This window comes from Protopterus annectens, chromosome 9.part0, assembly GCF_019279795.1.
Source record: "Protopterus annectens isolate FY-2018-M chromosome 9.part0, PAN1.0, whole genome shotgun sequence".
In the NCBI taxonomy this organism is placed as follows: Eukaryota; Metazoa; Chordata; order Ceratodontiformes; family Protopteridae; genus Protopterus; species Protopterus annectens.
In genome coordinates, this window is record NC_056743.1 from 621449386 (window position 1) to 621473640 (window position 24255).

Genomic DNA, 24255 nt, shown 5'->3' on the forward strand with positions numbered 1-24255 from the left:
ACTAATAGATATCTGCTGAATAAAGCAATGCAGTCTCACAATGAAAACAGACTTCACATTAAAGCTTCTCTGCCCTTGAAACTCACATTCATTGAAACCCACATTCAAAGAAAATACATTTTGCCAGTGGCAGATAAAGATTAACATTGGGTTTGGGCTGGTTTCAAATCACAGGCCCCACTAAACATACACATGGCCTTTCATACACTTTCCTGACTGTATTAAATTATATTCCTTGTACAATACAGTACAGTTTTACAGGGCATTTTAAATTTATTGCTTTGAACATTTTTCCAGTAAACAATGAAACAAAATGCATGTACCAATAATGACAAAACTGCCCAATTCAGAACATTTCCATTATAGAAGTCTATTCAAACTTCTACAGCACACCAATATCAGTACATATGCACAGTCTCTGAAGAAGTAAAAGTCATCTAAATGATTCCACATTAAAGAGATCTGTAACTAATGAAGAGGTTACTGCTAGCAAACAACTTTATATTCCATTGTTTCATCTACAATAAAGTGCCTGTTGCCCTTGAGGAATAAATTGTCTATTTTACACAAAAATGATAAGCTAGTAAAATTGCAATAGGGAATGGATGGCAAACTGATAACAGGTTCATAGTAACTAGGTATCTTCACCAAAAATGAGAGCAGCATCCACCCCCTTTGCAATACAGTACAGTATCAGCAATGCATCTATTTACTGTGGGAGTAGAACTTACAGCCTTCTGCACCAAAAGCAAGTACACTACCTGTTGTGCAATTAACAATGCAAGCAGACTCAGCATAAACAGCACTAAACTTTTACTCCCTTGCAGCTCTCAGCTCCTTGTAAAATCTACTCACTCAGCTGTATCTCTGAACTTTGCAGCAGAAGAAATCTGGAAAAAGTCAAAATTTATGGGGGGGGGGGGGACAAAAGCCCAAAAAACAGGAACACATTTTAAACATTGCTTGTATAATGTTGGAAAGTTGCTAGAATAAAATGCTGTGTTACCACCATACATTTCACTGCCAAGACCTGAGCCCAGGACCCTGTGCAAAACAGTCAGAGCAACATGCCACTATGCCAAATCAGCTGTTTTATGAAAGAGAGGAAGACTGAAATTTAAATGGTTTCCATTTAGTGAATTCAGTTCTCATCATGTCTATCAAACTCTTAGCACAAAACACCTGAATAAAGCCAATAATGAGGGAATACGGATCCCAAACATATTCAATTAATTCAGTTCTCATGATAGCTTTCAACCTCTTAGCAAAAAACACCCGGACAAAGCCAGTAATGGGGTAATACAACCCCAAACATATTCAGTGAATTCAGTTCTTACCATAGCTCTCAACCTTAGCACAAAAAACCTGGATGAACACAGTAATGGGGGAATACAGTCCCAAAAATAGGGACAAATTTTAGATATCCATCTTATAAACTCAGAAAATTGCTAGAATAAAAGTTTTTGTGTTACCATGTACTTTCTGAAGAATATGAAGTCTGGAATTCAAATGCTTGTCATTTTTATTTAACATTTGTTAACCAGGAAAGTCTGACTTGGAACAAAAGACAATTTTCAGCAGAGGCCCAGGGAGAAACACTCCAGACATACACGTGTCTTTGTAAGATGGGAGGACACCAGAACACCCAGAGGAAACCCACACAAACACAGGGAGGACATGCAGACTCCACACAGAATGCACCCCAGCCAAGAATTAAACCAAAGAACCTGTAGCTGTCAGGCAACAATGCTACCACTGCACCAATGCACTACGGACTTTGTAAGGGCACAAAAGTACAGAAACCACAGATTTTATAAGGAACAGAACCCAGAGGAAAACCACACAAACAGAAGGAGGGCATGCAGACTCTACACAGAAGGCACCCCAGTAGCTATAAAGCAACAATGCTACCATTGCACCAATGCACTACTGACTTTGTAAGGACACAAAAATACAGAAACCACATATTTTATGAGGAACAGAACAAGTATGAGGGAAAAATCTGCACATTTTTTACAAATGGTGGTGGGTAGGGAATTCATACTCTTGCCACCTGGGCCCAAGGTACAGCGCTCAAGCCTGTTCTGTACGCACCACCATATAGCAGTTGGGGCATTTTACATACAAACACACACCTTTATTTCAGTTCCCTAATTGTGCTGAGATAGAAGGCTCTGTAACAGTCCCCACGAGTCCATCTGTAGTCCCGCGCAGGCTCCAGTAACAGTTTCCCCATGAGAGGAGGCTCCAATGTCTTTCCTCATGAGAGCAGGCTCCAGCCTGCAGACGTTGCAGTCCAGACGTCTTCCGTTCTGTGTGGTCGTCACTGCACAGACTTCTAGGTTGCAGGGCAGAGATGGCCTTTCCTCTGCTAAACAAGCAGTCTGGAGTTCCCAATCTGTGAATCATGCATGCGTGAGTTCCAGGACTTGAGAACATTTTTTTGTTTCTTCTTTCCACAGCTGGGGGGCTGCAGTCCTATAGCACGAGCCACCCCCCCCCACTAATAATACCACTGACTGAGTATTATAACATGAGCAAAAATCAAAATTATGGTCTGAGTTGGTTTTTGCTGACTGACCACTGGTGACTAATAAATGTGACTGTGGCACTGCTTTGCAGGATATTTTAAAAATTCTCTTGCCATTATTGGGAAAAAACTGTCCTGCCAAGATTGAAAGTTAATGGAAATCCCATATCCTGATTATCATAAGAGCTGAATAAGACCCTTGCTACATAGAAAACAGCGATGTAAATATAACTTGTAAACTCCTGTCTTGAGTGGACAGTGCCAGCTCACCCATTGGAGGAAGAGAGATGGCTAGGTGGTGGGTGATAATGATTACTTGGGGAAGAGGGTGGTCAGGCTTGTACTGCTATTCTAGAGCATCTACTGACAAGACAAGGAAAATGTGTGTTGGTACAAAATGTCTCTCCCTGAACAGACAGCATTGTGAAGTACACATGATACTTTGGTTGTAACCATTTGAAAAGTCAATGACCCACATAAGTGAGTCCCAAAATAGACTGAATGGCTGAAAAACTGAACTTTTATATGTACCAAGTCTGAGACCATCATTTCTCAGAATATTTCCTTTTCTCCAAGGTATGGTGATGTCGGATTTGGTATATATGAATTTGGGAGGTGATGGGGGCTTGCATCCTACAAAAAACAAATCAAGTTTAAAGGAGAAGAACAATGTTTGAAATCCGCTGTTCTCTTGCACCTTCAGTATTTTTTTTTTTTTTTCAGTTTGTTGGCGCTCAGCATTACAAGTGCCAACATTTCAATAGTGAGCCCACCTTTGCAGGAATTCAGTGAGAGTGGGAAGGAACCATTATAAGATCAACATCTGTCCCACTCCCTATGTTACCTTCCCGGGGAACAAATGTGAGCCATAAGGCTTTCATGCATTTAGGCGATGCCTGGCTCTCACTCCTGGAAAGAAGGAAGGAGGCGCAGAAAGCGAATTATAAAAAAGGAAAAAAAGAAGAGTTGTGGAATCCATGCTGACTATGAACACTACTCCTCATTTACTAAGGAATGCAGATAACTTGTAAAGAGGACAAAAGCAGCCATCCTAAAGAAGTGTCAGAAAGTCTAGCTAAGAAATCTTACAGATCTCTGCAACAAGATCAGTAACCTAGCTACATGCTTGGTACCAAATCACCCAAATTCATCGGTGTTGAAGTGTGAAATAATCTTTGACCCAAACAGATGGAATATACATTTACAGAATATTTATGTCACTTTTGCACTTCCATCATTAATTACTCTCCTCTTTCTGACTCCAGCATCTTCTGCTCATTTTATTTTTGGCTCAAGAAGATTCTGGCTTATGGAAATGGTTGTTCATATGCCTTTTATCCCAAATTTGTTAAAGCCTGTGCCACATTTACTGCTAAAATTAGAATGATAGAGAGAAGACTAGCACACAGCTCTCAGCCGTCCAGAGTTTTGCAGAATGTCCAGATTTTTACTCGTTTTTTTTGCTTTGTTCCTCATCTGTGATTCCCTGATTGAAGTCACTAAATAATGATACACATTTGAGTTTCAGACTTCATATCCTTCTCAAAATGCATGGTAATGCAAAATATTTTATTCTAGCAACATTCAAAGTTTATGAGTGATATTTAAAATTTGTCTCTATTTCAGGGCCTCTGTCCCCCCATTATTTTTGGATTTGTCCAGAGTTTTTGGTCTAAGAGGTTGAGAGGTATGGACTACTATGGCCCCTGCTTAAGGATGATGTGCACATTCATGACACATTCCGTATTTTCTGATTGAGATGAGTATCTTGTGAAAATGAAGGAATTGTCTTTTGATGTCTTATCACCTATTACCTAGAGAGAGGTAAGTATGTATGTACTTGGAGGCTAAAATCTCATACATAAGCAACCAAGATATCAGGATAGTCCGCTGTGTATCACACAACACAATTTACCACAACATTCATACAGCACGTAGTCCATCATATGCTGAGGTTTTAGGACCGACTTGCTTGAACCACAAAGACATACAAAACGTAAAACAGGAATTAAATATCCACAGCAAAACTCTCCGACTGCAAAGCCTATCATCTCACATAGCACTAGTCCCAAAGTCTTAGAGGCTAGGCCCATAAGGCAAGCATCTACTCAAATATTGCATTCATATGAGGCTTCATTATAAGACATATTGATGAACCTTTTACCAGGTTGAGCAAGGAAAGAGTGACAGTCAGTTGCTTGTTTGGTGCTAGGATGCATCAGATCATGCGTGCACTCATGTCCTTGAACAGACAGACAGGTGGAGTATGATGTACTATGTACATGAGGGCAGTAATGAATTGACATGCACCTCCCTGGACTATATGAAGAGAAACATGATGCTGCTCACTGACTGTGCGCCACAGGCAGGGTTGACCCCAGCATTGAGCAGCATTCTACCTTCTTCAAGGATGATGCTGCTGCTGCTGCTGCATTGAAAATAATCAACTTCAATAATTGCCTTAACTTTTTGTGTCATTTAAAGGAGGTGCAACATCTGTGAGCCTGGGAGGATATGATCAACAGACCATGCTGCTTCGCCAGGGGTGGCCCACACCTGTCCCATCTAGGTGCTTGAATATTGTCTGAGACATTCTCTACCCTCATACTACCTGTTTTGGGCAATGCCATTCAGATATACCTACCAACAAAACTGTATGCGCAAAGGATATTATGAAGGGGTTACTGATCAACATTAGGAGCCTAAGCAAAAAAAAAAAAAAAAAACTCCACTCCCTATAACAACTCCCTACAACAATAAATGCGATACCATTTTCCTGGGTGACTTTAACTATCAGACTGTAGATTATGAAGCCTACATAACCACAAGTGCAGAAACACAAAAACATCAGAGACTTTGTTAATACAAATACCCTTGAATAGCTGATGAGAGTACGTACTAGAAGCAAAAACCTCCTTGACCGAACCTTTACTGAGCGGTGAGTCATGCTCCACCCCTTTCTTATCATCTTCACTTGTCAGACCAGACCATAAAATGTTTCCCTTGAAGAATAATTGAAATCTGAGATATCATCAGACCCTTGAATCTTTAAAAACTTTTCCAAGGCAAACTTTCTATTTCTAAGCACTATACTGGCAAGTTTCATATCCCTCCCAAACCTCTTAAATTCTGCTTAGTATGTGAAAACACACACCACTAACTTGTACAAGCATGTCAGCGACTTCATAGATACAGCTGTAGCCTATAGGAACAAGCATAGGGCTAATCCCAAAACAAAACTCTCTGGTGTAACCACAAAAAAAAAAAAAAAAAAAAAAAAAAAGCTTTACAATAAAAGGAAGAGAATCATAGCCAAATATCAGAAATGTAACACAGCAAGCTAGAACCATCATCATCATTAAAGTAAATAAGCAACCAAGAGGTTTAATCAAAACCATCAAAGCCAAGTCTGAGGCAAAAATAGCCACCTATACAAAGGACAACCATAAAGCCTTCTTTAGCTACGTTTCAACTTCAATAGCTGAATACAGTAATGTGCTGAGCTGATTGTGAATGACATCAGCTACACCAAAGCTGGAGACATAGCAGACCTACTAACTGATAAATTCATCTCCAAGTTCACCCCTATTATCTCGCAAGATATCCCAGTAACGAATACCCCCCCCACCTTCTCGTAGGACCAAGTCCTCAATGTGCTGTCAAAGGCAAGGAATGCTACTTAAGTTGGCCCTGACAATATCCCAGGATGCATCTTGAAATGATTTATCTGCCCCTAAAAACACTTGTTCAACCTCAGCCTCCACACAAGCTTTGTACCAAGTGAATGGAAGACAGCAATGGTTATAGTGCTGCGCAAGATAGAGCCATCCACTGATCCAGGTAATTACTGACCAAGAAGCAGGTAATTACTGACCCAGAAGTCTGACCAGCCTCATTTGTAAGGTCATGGAAAGAATTGTCATGGAACTGATCAGTAAGAACATAGGGAACCTCCAAACACTGGACCCATCCCAGCTTGGGAATGTCAAAGGCAAGTCTTACATCAGACTGATAAACTTCTTTGAAAAGGTCATCAATGCAATGGATGATGGAAAGATGGTACATACCACCTACCTAGATCTGTCTAAAGCTTTTGACCCAATACTTCACTCGGGAGACCAATCTGGGAAGAAACCCCTACATTACCCACTGGATTGCCAACTGGCTCACAGATAAAACTCAGGAGGATAGGATAGAGGAAACTACCTCTGTGAAAAGGCCAGCCACCAGTTTAATCCCACAGGTCTCTATACTGGGACATGCCATGTTTGGATTATTCTTTCAAGTAAAAGCGAACACAGAGGGTCTCTGGCTGACAAAGTTTGCAGATGACTACAAGATAGGAGCAGTCACTGAATCCCCAAATGACTCAGCCATTCTACAGGCAGGCTTGTACCAAACAAAGTAACTGGTGCCAGAACCATGGACTAAAATTAAATGCCAAAAAGTGCATTTTTGTATCCTTTGTGAAACCCTGTACCCTGGGAAGTTACTACATTAACAAAATGACCCTAAGTGTTAACCCTCTAGTTTGGGATTTAGAAACATAACTGGACAATAACCTTGCATTTAACCAACATGTGTTCACAGCTATAAGGATGGCCTTTTATGTTATGCATCTCATAAGCAACATGACAGTCTGCAGGTCCAAGGATGTCACTGTCCTCCTTTACTCTGCTTTCATCATGCCAGTCTTTGAGTACAATGCCCCTTCTGGCATGCATCTGGCTAGGTGTATGCAACAACTCAAACAGCCACAGAAGTTCCTCACAAAGAGAATGAGGCACCTGAAACACATGAGCCACCTGAAAGCACTGTCACTACATTTGGTATCCTACAAACTGCTGTGAGGAGACCTGCATCTGGCTTAAATTCATCCTCTGACCTTATATTGATGGATCTACACCACATCTGCATGTCTGTTGTATCAGAGATACTTGTTTCAGTGACCTAAATTTCTTCTGTAACTTAATCAGAATGGTTTGGAGAGACATTATCTGCCAGAGGTTACCACTACTGTGGAACAGACTACTCCCTTGATATAAAACAAACTTCATCCCCGTCCTTATCTAAGTGTAACCTGGATCTATGGATAGGAATGAGGAAAATTACCTGAGGACTGCCCATAAAGTGAGAGTTCTTTAAAATGGAGTGGAGGATATACAAGATCTGCCATCTTGGATAGGTCTGTAAATATGGACCCAGTAAAATTCCCTGGGCCCATTGCCTGGTAGAGAGCATCAGTTTTGAAAGAGGAGAGCTGTAGTTGTGCCATGTCCCTTCTCATTATAATGTTGCAAAATGCTGTATTACACTAGCTGCTACTACAGCTACACAGTCCTTGTCTGGCATTCATCAGCCTTCCTGTTAGATTCATTCCTCATGGCTGACAGCCAGTTGTGGAAGACAATTATTCAGGCAACCATCAGGGTTACTGCACTGTCTCCCACAGTTATAATCTAATGATGCATGCATGCATGTATGCTTCCTTGTGTGCACTGAATCCCAGCTGCAGCATGCAGTTGTGCTGCTTAGTGAATGCACGGGTTGCAGCTGGTAATGGTACCTGCTGTTACATTCTCCCCATGGTGTGCCAGAAGTGAAGCTCTTCAGGCTGCCTCCTTCCCCCAAGGGCTAGCCACCATCAGACATTCATTCCAGTCTTCCCGAGCCAGTTGCTCTACTGTCTGGGTTACTGAAGGGTCCCATCTTATCTGAGTCATAGGGCTTTATCCCTTTATGCCACATATAATTGTGTTTACATTGACTAGCATGATTTTCTGGTAATGGTTTAAAATGTAAGAATTCACAATGCCATGTACTGAAATGTAGAGACTGAATGAGCAAAAATCCAGATTTACATTTACAAAGTCTGAAATTGCCATTTGTCAGAATGTTCCCATTTTCTCAGAGGTATGGTTATCTCAGAGTTGGTATACATATGCTCTGGGGTGTGGAGGTTGCAGAGGGGGTTGTCCTCTGAAAAACAAGTGTAAAGGAGAAAGCAATATTCAATATTTACTTTTCTCTTGTATCTTCATAATGTTGGTGCTTTCCAACTTGGCATTATGAATCCTGACATTTCAATAGGGAGCCTGATTTTAGGAAGATGGAAGAAAGAAGAAGGCAACCACTATAGCAACAGAGGACAAACTCACTGGAACTTAGCGTAAAATAAGTTTAATTAATGCTTTTGTCAATAAAACTTCTTCAGAAATACAAATACACTGAAACTTACTAGTATATATATATATATATAATGTATATCTGTGCACACACCTAAATCAATTAACATCATTAATTAATTAACAACCAACAGATGAAATTAAAACAATAAACTATTAAAACATCCAATAAAATTGGTTTTATAAAAAATGATGAAAAAATAGTGAAAAAAATAAAAACACAAATCTACAGGACCAGTTTCCGGTCCACTAAAAACACTTTGTATTAACCATGTTCAAACGTGGGAGCTTCATTTTCTTAGTATCTGCATAAGGCAATGCTCCTTTGCAGTCTGTTTTCTGTATGAAATGTCATCAGTATGCCCAAGAGTAATCTTATTATTTTCCCTGGCAGTGATGTGAGGCTGCTTGATCTGTAGTTGTCTGAGCCCTTTACAACCTCCATTTTTGCATTGGTAATGTCCTTGTCTTTCTACAAGAGTTACCTTTTCTGATTCCAGGGACATGTGGCACAGGCCCACAGGCAGAGTCCTATATGCCTGCTAGTTTGATGATGGCTCTGGAAGGCAGCTTTTCCAGACCATGAACCTTGTATCCTATCAGCTCCTCTAACATCTTTACTTTCACTGTAGCCAACCTTCATCTGTTTATTGGCCCTACCCATCATCCTCAGGTCCCCTCCCACCTAGGGACTAAAATCACCTCTTCTGTAATTATTCAAGTAAATAAGTTATTAACTCAGCTCATTCTCATAGTTCCTTGTCTTTAATATCTTCCTATAGCTCCAGCATGTCCTCCCTTACCCTTCTCCTTTCCCATATACACAACAAAAGCTTCTATTCCTCTCCTACTCCCTTTTTCAGTTCCTTCTCCACCCCAGCTTGGGCTTGCTTTGCTTTCCTAAATCCCCTTCATGTAGGTTTCCTTGTATACTTTTTCTCTTCTCCCCTCACTTTTTTACTCATGTTATGCTCTTCCCTACATCAGGATAATGTTCAAGTTGTGACTGTTTAATCAAAGTTCCTTTAATGAGCCTTTCTCTTGCAGCCATTTTTGAGAATCTTTAATCTTTTAACACTTATTTTCCTGTAGTTCACCTTTTTGCAGTCCCACATTTGTGCCCTGGATCACCTTTCCTAACCTTCTACTGTCATCATGAATTATGCTAACGTATGATCCTGGTTTGCTGAATGCTCTTTCACCTCAGGTTCTCCCACCTTCTCTTTCTGCTGTCAGAAGCTTGTCTGTTGTGTTCTTAATTATTGATTAAATTATTTTCTGTTTAAAACTTACCTCCACGTGTGAATCACCCAGTACAAACTCCTTCCCAAAAGATGATGTTGGTACTTCTTATTTTATTCTGGTAAGTTTTATCCCCCATGATTAGCACTCTTTTCTCAACCCATCCTCCAGCCCTTTCCACTGATCTGCTGATGTACACCCTCTTTACATCTGGTGGTCTATGTGGAACCTAACCATAGATCCCCTGTGTACTACACACCATAAGAACTAAAATATCAGTTTCCACCATGCCTTACCTACTTACCACTGTTTTAATTTGTCAAACACTCATTACCTTGCTCTTTCTGCCCCTCCTGGCAACATGTACCTCAGGATGATCATATCCCATTCTGTTTAAACTGTCCTTCATGTTTCCTTCATTCATGCTGTATGGGCATTTATGTAACTAGTTCATGCATAAGTGCCCTACACTTTCCATACACTTTCCATTTCATGTCACCTCAAACTCACTGAAAAACCTGCCCTGGATTTTCTCTTTACAACTTTTCTAAGCAAGTCATTCGAGCTCTGCAGAGTAATTGGTCCTTCTGAGCATTTTTTAAAGTTGTTTCTGGTTGTACCCGCTGGTATTTAGGTCCTACCTTTGAGAGGAGTTCTGTTTATTCACACTGAGCTGAACGGAGGAAGGGCACTGAGCACAACTCTGATCTGTGATATATAACAATAAGTATCCTGTTTTGTTTTGCTTATTTTTACTAGTTATTGCTTATTCTAACCTTTTATAGCACTTTTTATTGTCTGCTGCTTACTATTTCTTACTGTATTTTATTGCTATAAACTAATCTGCACTATAGTACTGAAATTGTTTGTCTTACAGGGCCTGTCAAATCACTTTTATTAGTGTCACACTGTTTGTAAAGTTTTTTTTTCTAGTTTCACTGTGTGAAAGGTATTAACTGGAAATTTTCTCTCTAAGCATCTGTTTGTTTGCTCTGTTTTCCTGCCAAGGAGTGCATCATATAACTGATTTGTTTGCAGTTAAAAGCATTCCCTAGAGTCTCCTTGCTCCTTTATCTTTTTAAAACTTTAATTTAGTGTCTCACTGCAGTTTTTCTGCTGTGATAAACATTTCTGTAGTGTTTTCTGCCTAAAATAGTATAGCTAGTAGCTGTAGCATAGTCCCAGTTCAGATTTGCTGTCTCTTGGTCTGTTTGTTTGCTGTGGTTGTTTGTTCTGAGCACATGTCCCAGGCCATCTTGGGTCTATATTACAATGTCGAATTAAAACAAGTTTGAACTTTGGAATATCAAACCCTAAAGTCTGAAAGTGGAAAATAGCGAAGGCACAGCACATCGACTTTTTTCCTAGGGAAAAAAAAAATTGGTGGGCCATTTTCGTGGCTTTGCTATTTCCTCAACTGTGATGTGATCTCAGAGTTGGTGTATTTAAGTAGAGGTGTGGTGGCACAACCCCCCATGTTGGAGGGTGTTGGGGTGAAGCCCCCCCACTTCAGTTTAAATTTAAGGTTAAGTTTTTGGGGTTTTTTTGTCACGGAACAGCAATTTTTTCCCCTGGGGAAAATATTGCTGTTCTGTGCTTTCGGTTTTGTTGGGTTTTAGACAGTAGGGTTCGATATTACAATGATCGAACTTTTCTAAGTTCGATATTGTAATATACACTCTGCCATCTTGAATTAGCAGAAGCCTTTCTTTACCTTTGTAAGAGGATTGTGTTGATTGGTTGCTGGCTGATAAAGTTTGGCTGGTCTAGGGCTTGGATTAAACACTCATTGGTCATCCTGAGTTTTTTTTAAGTTGTTTCAAGTTGTACCTTCTAGTATTTAGGTCCTGCCTTTGAGAGGAGTCCTGTTTATTCACACTGAGCTGAACGGGGGAGGGGCACTGACCACAACTCTGATCTGGAATTCTGTTTATTCACACTGAGCTGAACGGAGGAGGTGCACTGACCACAACTCTAATCTATGATATATAACAATAAGTATCCTGGGTTTTGTTTTTTTTTGCTTATTTTTGCTAGTTATTACTTATTTTAAGCATTTATGGCACTTTTTATTGTCTGCTGCCTACTATTTGTTACTGTATTTTATTGCTATAAACTAATCTGCACTATAGTACTAAAATTGTTTGCCTTAGAAGGCCTGTCAAATCACTTTTATTACTGTCACATTGTTTGTAAAGCTTTTTTTGCTAGTTTCACTATGTGAAAGGTATTAACTGAAAATGTTCTCTATTTGTTAAGCATCTGTTTGTTTGTTTTGATTTCCTGCCAAGGAGTGTATCATATAACTGATTTGTTTGCAGTTAAAAGCATCCTCTAGAGTCTCCTTGCTCCTTTATATGTTTAAAACTTTCATTTAGTGTCTCACTGCTGTTTTTCTGTTGTGATAAATATTTCTGTAATGTTTTCTGCCTAAAATCGTGCAGCTAGTAGCTGTAGCATAGTTTACCATCATCCCTCCCTATTGGTGTCTTGTTCTTATACTTGGTAGCTTTGCAGTTGCCCGCTACTAGTGTAAATTTGACCTGAGACACTCCTCCCAGTCCAGTGTCATTAGCTCATTCTACTTAATACAGAAAAAACATTTGGGAAGGCTAACACCCTTAGTTTCTTAACCTTGAATTATCTCCTTTCTCCCTTTCCACTTTATTAAAAAAAAAAAAAAACTTTTCAGCTGCTTTTACAGTATTTATGTTTCCTCCTCCTACTCTATCACTCCATCTTGTTTTTCCTGCTACTTGTTCTCTAAAGTGTTCAATTGGATCTGCTCTGCTGCATTTATTACTACTTGTTTTTAGCCTGTTTAATTTAAAATTTTAAGTATTATTCTAAGCCTCTTAGTTTTGGTTTAAGCACTTGGGCTTTAGGCCTACCCCTTATCTCTCCCTGGCTTATCTTCCCTCAGATTCTGAAGAAATATGGATGGGCAGTTTCCTACAGTTTCTTCTGCCAGTCTGGTTGATATGGGCTTCCTGAGAAGGTGTAGCAACTGTCTCATGTACATGGACAAACATCTACTACCACCACCTAGGAACACAATTTGTGAGAGATGCAATTACATAAAGAAGCTAGAGTTTATGCCCTGTCCCTCACAAGCAAGTATATCTGGCACTGAGAAGGTTGCCAACACAATCACTACACCTCAAACACCACCCACAACTACACAACACACCCCCACATATGAGGAGGTCCTCAACAAAAAAAACCCAAACAAAGGAGACCTCAGAGGCAAAAACACATGAGTACTCCACAATGCACCACACCACATACCATGCATAGTCCACACATCAGTGTCTTGCAATCACTAAGGCCTAACCATAAACCCAGTATATTAGTCATAGGAGACTCCATTGTAAGACACACAGATATGCCTCTCACCCAGCTGAATAAGGAGAAAGTCATGGCTAGTTGTTTGTCAGGTGCCAAAATCCATCATATCGCAGACGCACTCAAGTCTCTCAACAACAGGTACTGTTATGACTCTGTCATAGTCCATGTTGGCATGAACAACTTGAGACATACCTCCCTGGACTATATGAAGAGAGATATGATTAAGCTTACTGAATATATGTCACAGGCAGATATGTCATTAGCCTTAAGCAACATTCTACCGTCACCCAGAATGATGCTTCAATGCAAACAGAAAATTATTGACTTTAATAATTGGCTTAGTTTCTGGTGTCTTTCCAGAGGGATCCAGTGTCTGACAGCCTGGGAAGATATGATCGACAGACCACAATGCTTTGCTAGAGATGGACTGCATCTGTCTCACTTGGGCTTCAGGCTTCTGGCAAATGCCCTTGCCTCCCCCATAGTGCCTTTTTTAGAAAAAGTTATGAGGTCAATACTACCAACATAAAAATCTCAACAAAACACAAATTAAAGCTCATGCTGCTAAACGCTAGAAATCTAAACATGAAACTGCACTCGTTGCAAGCATTCTTAACCCTGGAAGATTCTTACATTTGTGCAGTCACAGAAACCTGGTTCAAAGCTGTAGAGAGCACCCCAGCCTTACCTGGTTATTCATCCTATCATATATCCAGACCCCAAAATTTGGGCAGCAAAGCCAAAGGAGGTGGAGTTTCAATATATATTAAAACACACACACCTCCAGGCTGGTCAAACAGTATGATGCACAGGAGACACTCCAGGTGCAGTTAACCATTGACAAGACCCCTATTCAAATTATAGCTAGCTACAGGTCCCCAAATTTGACTCAAGATGCCCACTCCACCTATTTGGACCACTTCAAATCTATCAGGATTCAACCCTTTACCCTGATCCTGGGTTACTTTAATCACTCAACCATAGATTGGAAAAAACTACTCATGCCAGCACACAAATGCCCAAAGATTCCTCGATTTTGTTAATGCAAATGCCTTGGAACAGCCAGTTGATACCCCCACAAGAGGTGATAATATCTTGGACTTGATATTAACCAACATGAGTAACCACTGCAGCACCCCTACGTTATCATCCTCCCTGGTAATATCTGATCATAAAGTGGTCACTTTCAAAGTCACCATCTCCCCTGATCCCCCCCACCCCTATAGCTAGGGTCAAACAAAAAACTTCTCCAAAGCTGATTATAACCTCTTGAGGGATGGTATAAACAGCTTCAAAGCCCCCTCCCCCACTGTAGGAACTGGAACCAATGTGTAAATCTACACCAAAGTACTATACGAGCATTTATATAGCTGCATGAAATCAGGAATACCTGACAGGACAAAATCATCCTCCACAAGTAAGAGTAAACCTATCTGGTGTTCATCTACAATAAATAAACTATATAACAAAAGGAAATAAATTGCTGTCCAGGACCAAGAAGGAGCCGGTGCCCAATTGGAGGCAATCTCTCCTTAGCCTGAACAAGCAAATAAGAGCACTAGTGAAATCCTGTAAAGCCAACTTTGAGTCCAAATTGGCATTGGCCACATCTACTAGAGACAATCATAAGGCCTTCTTCATATATGTCTTCAATCTCAAAGGAAGTACCAAGATCTGTTCAGAACTGGTGGTCAAGGACACCACATACACAAATGCTGTAGATATAGCCAATCTACTGGCTGACAGATTCAGTGAAAACTTCTCCCCTCTGTCCCCCCATCAGTAAATCAGGACATCCCCAGTACCTGCCCCCTAACACTTATCTCTAGGGGACAGGTCATCACTGCCCTTTCAAAGGCAAAAATACAGCTTCCATGGGACCCGATAACATCCCAGGCTGCATCCTACATGAACTCAGGCATGAACTTGCAGCACCATTAGGCACCCTATTCAACCAAAGCTCGAGTACCGGCTTTGTCCCAGTCGAGTGGAGAACAGCCACTGTCATCCCTTTACACAAATATGGAGCAGCCACCAATCCAGGAAATTATAGACCCATCAGCCTAACAAGCCTGATCTGCAAGGCCATGGAACAGATTATCATGGACCTCATTAACAGGGACATTGGCAACCTCCAAACACTCGACCCCACACAGTTTGAGTTTGTCAAGGGGAGGTCATGTCTATTAAATCTGGTCGACTTCTTTGAGACAGTCACCAAAGCCATGGACGAGGGGAAGACAGTGCACACCGCCTACCTTGACCTGGTCAAGGCCTTCAACACTATTCCTCACTCGGGCATAGTAGATAAACTCTCTCAACTAGGCATCAATCCATATGTTACCAGATGGGTAGCAAACTGGCTCACTGATAGAACTCACCTAATCAAAATAGGGGAAGCCACCTCAAGCAGTAGACCCATAATAAGCAGCGTACCTCAGGGATCAGTCTTGGGGCCTCTGTTATTTAGGATATGCTTCTCTGAGGTGCAAGCCAAAACCAGTGGGCTATGGTTGACCAAGTTTGCAGATGACTGCAAGCTGGGTGCAGTCATCAATTCCCCAAGTGATTTGGACGTCCTTCAAGAGGGTCTCACCCAAACAAATGACTGGTGCTAGAAACATGGCCTCAAGCTGAATGCAAAAAATGCATCATCATCCCCTTTGGGGAGAGTGATATCCCTACATGTTATCACATTAATAACTTCCTAAGTACACAACTAGTAGTGAGGGATTTGGGCACCCAGGTTGATAGCAACCTGACTTTTGACCACCATGTTGCTTCCGTTGTACGGAAAGCTTTCTACATGGCTCACCTCATAAGTAAGGGTATCTCCTTCCAGCGACAAAGAGGTCATAAAATCCCTGTATTCTTCTCTTATAAGACCAATTATTGAGCACAATGCCTCCTTCGGCATGTACCCTGCAAAGCACATGCAGTTGCTGGAGAGACCACAGAGGTTCCTCACCAGGAGAATCCAGGGCCTCAAATATGTACACTACACAGATAGGCTAAAAGCCCTGTCCCTCTACTCAGTTTTATACAGACTCCTCAGAGCTGACCTCTGTCTGGCATACAAAGTTATCTCAGACCCCACCATGATGGGAACTGCTGCATATCCACAAGTCAAGCTCCACTCTAGCAGTCAGTACATGTGACCTCAACCTGGTCTGTGATATCAATAGGACTTGCTGGCGGGACAGATTTGTGTCCCAGAGACTCCTCCGTCTGTGGAATAGACTCCTTCCCCACATCAAGCAGAGTACCTCTTTATCCCTTTTTAAGCACAACCTGGATAACTGGATGGGAAACAGAAAATGCACCCCTGGGATTCCACCTGTGTCCTTGCTGGACAGGGGTTCTGGGTGTTGACTTGTCTAAACATGGGTTAAACTCTTGGCTAGGTTTATAAGGGCCTCAGGGCCAATAGCCTAGTAACCTTATATGATCCTATGATGATAATAATAATAACAATAATAATAATAAGTGAATATTAATTTCCTGGTGACAAATATGATCATACAGCATTTACAACACACTCCAAGTATACTGTTTCCACAGAATGTGGATGTATGTGTTGGGCATTTTGTTGAACAGGAATTTGTTTGAAAAGTTTCAGTCAGGATGGTTAAATGGTTGTAGCAATATTGCAAATTAGTGGGTAGTGGGATATTCAGATTTTCACCAATATTGTACAGTCTCAGAGTTGGTTTATTTAGGTAGCAGAGGATATGAGGGATGCATTCTCTCGTGTCAGGGGATCACTTATTATTTTGGGTTATTTTTGTAGTGTTTCATTTTTTTTTTAAGTACATATGGTCCTGTAGTGTACCTGATCGTGTTTCCATTAATATTAGTCATATTTATAAAATCTTGTTCCATTATTTTAACCTACAATTGTATGTGTATGCATATATCTCCCTCTTTTATATATATATATATATATATATATATATATATATATATATATACGCACACGCATTTATCTGTAATATATATATATATATATATATATATATATATATATGTGTGTTTTACTATCATTTTATTAAAGGGGACTTAGTCGAATGATCATAGATCCACAGCTTAGAAAAGTCACAGTGCCGAATTCCATTATTGCCAAAATACATTTTGAATTTGACCTAGGACAAACATTAACTTGGATCAAGACAGGAGTCAGATTTGTACTTCAAAAATATCAGAGTTCGACATTGTCAATGATTGACCTTCAGACTTCCTGCAAAGTGGATTAAATTGAGTCCACTTCAGTAACATGATAGTAAACCTATATATATATATATATATATATATATATCTATATATATATATATATATATATATATATATATGTGTGTGTGTGTGTGTGTGTGTATATCTGTCTATCTAGCTATATATATATGCATAGCTTAGATATATAGAGAAATATATACACACGCATACATATATATATATATATATATATATATATATATATATATATGGGAATACTACACAATCTCAAAAATTTGAAGTCTCGAATTTCAAACTATCGAAACCAGAGTGCCAGAAGCATGGATTTCAAAATCCTGATGATTGGAGATGTTGAAATTCACAGTTCTGGTGTTGCGGTTTGTGAATGGGTAGGTGGAATGTAGGGTAAGTATTTCTGTGGGTGTGTGTAAGTGTGTGTTGTGAATGTGATGTGTGTATGTGTGCGAGGGAATGGTGGTGTGTGATGGATTTTTCATGTGTGTCTGTGTAGAGTGACCTTGGAGTTAGAATATTTAAGTAAGGGGGTGTGGGGAAGCCTTCCTGCTTGTCTGTACTGTAGGTTTGTTTGTGTTCTGAGGAGGGTGTGTGAATGTTTAGGTGTGTGCTGTATGTTTGGTATACTTTTCGCGATTTTGAATTTTGCGTTTTTTTTTTTTTGATGTTACAGGTCTTTGGTCTCGGTACTTTGGGCATTGGCAATGTGTGTGTTCGGGATTTAGTAGGGGATCCATATATATATATAAATTGTGGCATGTGTAAGGGAGGGTGGAGACACTGAGAAGTTTGTCCTGGTTCACAGTGGGTTAATGGGCTGAACTCTCAACTAGGAGATGATTAGCAACACTTGCCACTTGTCTGACTCACCTGAAGTGGTTAGTTCATTGTGATCTGTTGTAAAAAACAAGATTTTGCTACATTAAAAAAAAAAAGGACCCTGAGATAATCTTTGTGCTGAAGGAGAGAACTAAAATAGGAAGAGCTAAAAACGTGTGAGTTCTGGATGGTAACAGCTGCTCATTCTCTTGGACCAAAGACATTATGTGCACGTGTATATATATATATATATATATGGGTCTACTTTACATTACCGACACGACACTTCACCGACCCCAAATAACCGAAACCACACAACACCGACAACTCACAAAACCGAACATAATTACACCGACACAAACAACGTAAACTACACATCACACACAATGACATATCCACTAACCCTAATGCAAACCCTAACCCTAAGGTCCGACACTACCGCACAGTTACCCTACCCGCACCCTATCCCTAACTCACTTAACCCACCCCTACACCTAAAGACTGTCACTATCGCACACTTAACCTACCTGCACCCTAACCCTAACTCACTTAACTCACCCTAAAACATAAAGCCCGTCACTATCGCACACTCACCCTACCTGCACTCTAAACCTAACTCACTTAACCCGTCCCTAAACTACAGTCCGTCACTATCACACACTTACCTTACCTGAACCCTAATTCCGACACTACCACACACTCACCATTCCCACACCCTAATCCAAAATCCCACAATATCGCACACTTACCTGACCGCTCCTAACTCCGTCACTATCGCACACTTACCGAGTCGCGCTCACACGTTACCCTTGTCGGTCTTTCAGCTGTTGGCAAATCACCTTTTGGGTCAACTTACCTGTCGGTCATTTCGTCTCGGTCTTCCGCGTGTCGGTGAAGTGTCGTTTCGGTAAAGTAAAGTGGACCCATATATATATATGTATATGTGCATCAGAGTGTGAAAGACTGAAGCACTCTGAAGTGTTGTAGTGGCTAGAAGGGTAAGCTACTTCTAAAGAAACTGGAATGTTTACAACTATCCTATGTCTCATTTTTATTTCTGTAAGAATAACATTTACGTTAAATTCTGGCTGCTCAAAGAAAGAAAGAAGGCCATACGATAATAAACACATTTTTGGTTCTCTGAAAATTTTTGGCTAGAAAGTGTTCATTTTCCTAAAGTGCTGATATGTAAATCATGCTAATACACAGGAAGATTTGCCTACATTGGCACCTTAGTAGAAAGGCCAAGCATTTTACCATATGCTGATACCTGTGGGCATTACTGCAACTACTTTTCAAAATTTTGTGTCTTTCGGCTTTTCCTGGTTAGGGGTCGACACAGCGGAAATCCAGTCCGCTAATTATTGGCAGTTGATTTTTACGTACCGGCTTGCCAGGCCTGACGCACAACCTTCAAGGAAGGTACGCCCATTCACGCATGTCTCCACGCAGAGGACGCTCTAGCTGAGAATCGAACCGGACAGCGTCTTACTGTGAGGCAGCAATGCTACCGCAGCACCACCACCGCGGGTAACTACTTTTCAAAATAATAAAATAATTATTGAAATTCTGGAGTAGACTATTGGCAACTTAGAAAAAAAAACACTTTGCAAAAAAATCCTATTACTGTGATCAGAATAGTGTGAAAATGACAATATCCCACTACGCACCAGAGGAGGCTCTTGCTATAACTGAATGCCTTGGTACTGGATCATGCACTGAGTACATCCCATGGCTAGACCAGGGTGGAAAACATCTTCTCCTTTCTTTTCTTAGCTAAAAATAAAGAAAAAGAGACATTCATTGACTGCTGAGAATGTTCAGGTTATTCCTACTTTTTAATTTCTCCAAGTATTTTGGGTTTCTAATACCATGATGAGAATGGACCCCATTCCTAAATCAAAATATGATTAAAGTTCGTGAAATTAGTATTGTTTCAATTTGATGTCACCCAGAAGTGCTCTTCTCAGCACCCGCAATGTGTTCAGTAATGACTCCTTCTGCAATTCGTACTGAGTTACATGTATCAGTAACATATTTAAATATGATTGTAAAATCTTTTTTATAAGGTTACATTGAAGCATTCCTGGTGACCTTTGAGGAAGCACCTCAAAATAAACATTGACCAGCGACTGCATGGACAGCCAGCTGGCATCGGTTCCTCTGTAGAAATCTTTAGAAAGTGTATGTTGCCCTGACTCCTGACCTCTCTGATGACCATATGGCACTAAACATCAAGCTTCTGAATTGATGTGGGGAGAATGCCACTATTGGAGCTCAGCATTTCCATGAAAGGAATTTTACATTTGGAAAGTCTGTGCAAACCTAATTGCAAGATGCTCTAATCTCTGCTAATAAATATTTTCTACTTAAAACAACTGAGATGTTCATTTTGAAGACCTACTAGTTATAAAAACATTTCTACAGAAACTACCCAGTATTTTCAAAAGCTGATTCAGCCAGGATATACAGGATATTTCACAGCTATGGAAGATCTGTTGACCCAGCCTTTCAGAATATATACTCCAGAGGCAGTCCTTTCTTTTTAAGGTGAAAACAATAAAAAAAAATGTTAAGCAGGAATTGATAAACTGTGAATTAGAACAGGTACTGGCCATGCACTGAATGTGCAAGCAAAATGCTTGCTTCTGATGTGCCTTTAAGTACTCATACAGTGTGATCAGTTAGTTATCATTTTTATAATGATGTGTACATGTGTAATGTAAACAGAACAAAATAAAATCAGTTTGTTTGTATTTGTGGTATCCCACTAAGTACTGTTACTTAAGAGAAAATGCAGACATTTGAAATATCTGTATAAGGAATAGCTGTGTATGTTCTCTTCATTTCTGAGTGTGTTGACTCCAATCTCCAGTTAGCTGCTTAGCAGCAGCTGATTGATTATCAAAACAAGCAGCATATAGTATCTGTACAAATGGATACACAAGTGTACATTACTACAAAACAAGCAGCATATAGTATCTGTACAAACGGATACACAAATGTACATTACTACAAAACAAGCAGCATATAGTATCTGTACAAATGGATACACAAGTGTACATTACTACAAAACAAGCAGCATATAGTATCTGTACAAACGGATACACAAGTGTACATTACTACAAAACAAACAGCATATAGTATCTGTACAAATGGATACACAAGTGTACATTACTACAAAACAAGCAGCATATAGTATCTGTACAAACGGATACACAAGTGTACATTACTACAAAACAAGCAGCATATAGTATCTGTACAAATGGATACACAAGTGTACATTACTACAAAACAAGCAGCATATAGTATCTGTACAAACGGATACACAAGTGTACATTACTACAAAACAAGCAGCATATAGTATCTGTACAAACGAATACACAAATGTACATTACTACAAAACAAGCAGCATATAGTATCTGTACAAACAGATGCACAAGTGTACATTACTACAAAACAAGCAGCATATAGTATCTGTACAAATGGATACACAAGTGTACATTACTACAAAACAAGCAGCATATATTATCTGTACAAATGGATACACAAGTGTACATTACTACAAACCAAGCAGCATATAGTATCTGTGCAAACGGATACACAAGTGTACATTACTACAAAACAAGCAGCATATAGTATCTGTACAAACAGATACACAAGTGTACATTACTACCAAACATACGTTTATTACTCGATATGGATAACTCAAAATAATGTGCAGGTATAGTAGCCTAATAATTAATGAAGTAATAATGGAATGGATTTTCCTTACTGTAAGGAAATGCATTACATGAAGGAACAGGATGAGGAAATGTTCCTCTGCTGTCACTTATATTGATACCCTTTGAAAATGATAGGAAATAATCATGCACGATAGACTAAATTTAACTAGGGAAGGAAGCTGAAGTCTATCATGGTGGCAAGACACAGAGCAGCCTGCAATACCTAAATTTTATGTCACATGTCCAAGCTTTAGAATACCTGAGTGGTAGAACTGATTATTTGTAGAAATTAAAGTTCAAGAGGCTGTCGGTGTAAGTAAGATCCTAAACAATATTTCTTGGGTCCATATTTGAAAGTAGATGGCAATGTGGTTTATAGTCTAATTTAACGAAGGGAAGAGGCTGTAAAACCATCTTTGATATTCCACCTATATACAGACCTAGTATTGAACCTAGCATGCAGCCATGTGCAAGGTAGTTTGGTTGGAGAAAAAGTAAAATGGAAGATACTAGCTAGATCCCTGTAACCAAGGGTATGTGCTGCAGTACAGCAGTGATGTTTTAAAGGAGTACACAGGACTCTGCTTTACCATAGCATACTGTGCTGCCAAAACAACATGGTGCAAAGAATATATCCTGCATCTGCTGTGCATGTCTTCTTGTGCACCAGTCTTTATCAGGCTTCTGTTCAGTTTAATATCAGTTTGTAGCAATCTAGTGATGACTTCTTGGTGATGATCACATTATTCTCTTCTTTGTTTCCTTTGTGACTTTTTTCATAATTTTTCATCTCTCTCTACCTGTTTTCTCTCTTTTTGATCATGCATGTTAGTCCACTTTTTTACCATTATAAAACCCTTCTGTTAACTTTGGAACCACGTCCCTGAATTCCACCTTGTAATTAGAAGTATTTCCCTTTCTATAGTTGGCTCTGCCACAGATTTGAGGGTACTTACCAAAATTAGCATATTTTCTTTCAGAACCCATCTTGGTAAAAGTATTAAGAAGAGTCAGGATCAGCTTTACTTTTACCTCTGGAGATTTATCTGCACTTAACCCTTAATGTGTCCTCTTCATTTGCCATATCCCTCAAAGTTCCCAATCACTGATTAGCATTATGTACAACATTACGGCAAATACAGTCCTGTCATTATGATGTAGCAGGTGGGGGTCTGCTCATTTTTAGCTTTTTTTTTGTCACTCTGGTGACATAGACCTGTGTTATAATATATCCTTTCCCATATTATATTTTTAGTTGTTTCAAAGCTTCTTCCCATCACACCATTTTCTCTTTGATTCTGCTGCAACAGGTTAAGGTATGTTGGTAATTTCTTTTAACCATGATTATGGTTCTAGTTTTATAGGCTAGCACTGATTTATTCATTTATTGATCACAATAGACCATTTTCAGGTGTAGCCCGAGAGAAGAAATTCACACACACACACACACACACACACACACACACACACAGATAAAATAAAATAAAACAGAACTGATTCACAAACACAGGGTAATCACATAAGATACAAAATTCATCAGACAATTGAAACAATGAGCAAATATTAACAGAGGAGATAAACAAATGAGGATTAATTTTAGTAGTAAATATGGGAGGTAAGCAGCAGCAGTGAACAGACAGAAGAAGTAGAAGTGATGTCGATGAAGGAGGAGTTGGGTGATTTGTCTAGTGTAAATGCACTTGCAGTCAGATTTTTGATTGAAGTATTTTTTGTGTTTGGCTCTGAAAGGGGGAAAAGATTAGATTTCTTTTAGGTAAGAGGGAAGGATTGTCATGGGTACAAGAACAGAGAAGGAGTGATTGGTACAGTGCAGTTTGGTTGGGGGGATCTGGAATGAAGGAATCAGCTGGGGAAGTTGAATGTTAGAGGTTGGTTTTATTATGGTGTTTAGCAGAAGGAGACAGGAAGGCACCTAGATGAAGTAATCTGAAAAAAAGAAGAGACCCCAGGAGCAGCTTAACTCTGTAGTTGACTTTGGAGAGGGGGTGCAGTGCTGTTCCAGAAGAAGAGTTTGAAATGAACCAGCAGATTTATTTTCAGTAGACTGTAGTGTGGACAAGGTTTTATTTAGAGGCTGTGGCTATAATGGGCAGCTCATATTCAAATTGAGCTAGGATGCGTGCTTTGCCTATTACAGCTC